The sequence below is a fragment of the Mandrillus leucophaeus genome, unplaced genomic scaffold (genome assembly GCF_000951045.1).
Source record: "Mandrillus leucophaeus isolate KB7577 unplaced genomic scaffold, Mleu.le_1.0 Scaffold1595, whole genome shotgun sequence".
In the NCBI taxonomy this organism is placed as follows: Eukaryota; Metazoa; Chordata; class Mammalia; order Primates; family Cercopithecidae; genus Mandrillus; species Mandrillus leucophaeus.
Window position 1 is genome coordinate 40,128 of NW_012101582.1, and position 692 is coordinate 40,819.

Genomic DNA, 692 nt, shown 5'->3' on the forward strand with positions numbered 1-692 from the left:
TGATCCTCCTGCTTCAGCCTCCCAGTAGCTGGGACTATAGGTGCTTGCCACCATGCCCAGCTAATGTTTTGAATTTTTGTAGAGATGGAGTCTCACTCTGTTGCCCAGGCTGGTATCAAACTCCCAGCTTCAGCCTCCCAAACTCCTGGGATTATAGGCATGAGCCACCATGCCCAGCCTGAATTACTTATTAAGTATTTTTTAAAATTTCTCCAAGCTTCTAAGAAAAACAAGTTACATGCTATTCTCAACAAATTTTAAGAGTGAAAAAAGGGTCCTGAGACCAAAATGCTTGTTAAATCACTGGACTAAGCACCCCCATTCCCTACCCCAAATGAGGGCAATCTCCAATTTAGTCAAAAAAGTTTATCTTTGGAGCAATACCAACAAGGGATGGTAGGCCCTACAGCACTCTAGTAAGCTCCTTTATAGTATGACAATTCGAATCATTAACATAAAAATAAATAAATGAGAAAACATTATTCATAAAAGCACCAATACACGTAAGGGTCAAATCTGTCTATTGCTGTGTTTTTTTTTTGTTTGTTTGTTTGTTTTTTGAGATGTAGTCTCGCTCTGTTGCCCAGGCTGGAGTGCAGCGGCGCAATCTCAGATCACTGCAACCTCCGCCTCCTGGGTTCGAGTGATTCTCCTGCTTCAGCCTCCCGAGTAGCTGGGACTTCAGGCACTTC

General features: G+C 42.8%; 1 protein-coding gene across 1 annotated transcript in view; it reads right to left on the minus strand.

Moving 5' to 3' along the window:
- Positions 1-692, minus strand: part of LOC105536454 (KAT8 regulatory NSL complex subunit 1-like) — a gene marked incomplete at its 3' end in the record, with an annotated part of 3,093 nt that overhangs the window by 2,300 nt on the left and 101 nt on the right. The gene's annotated exons all lie outside the window — the stretch shown is intronic.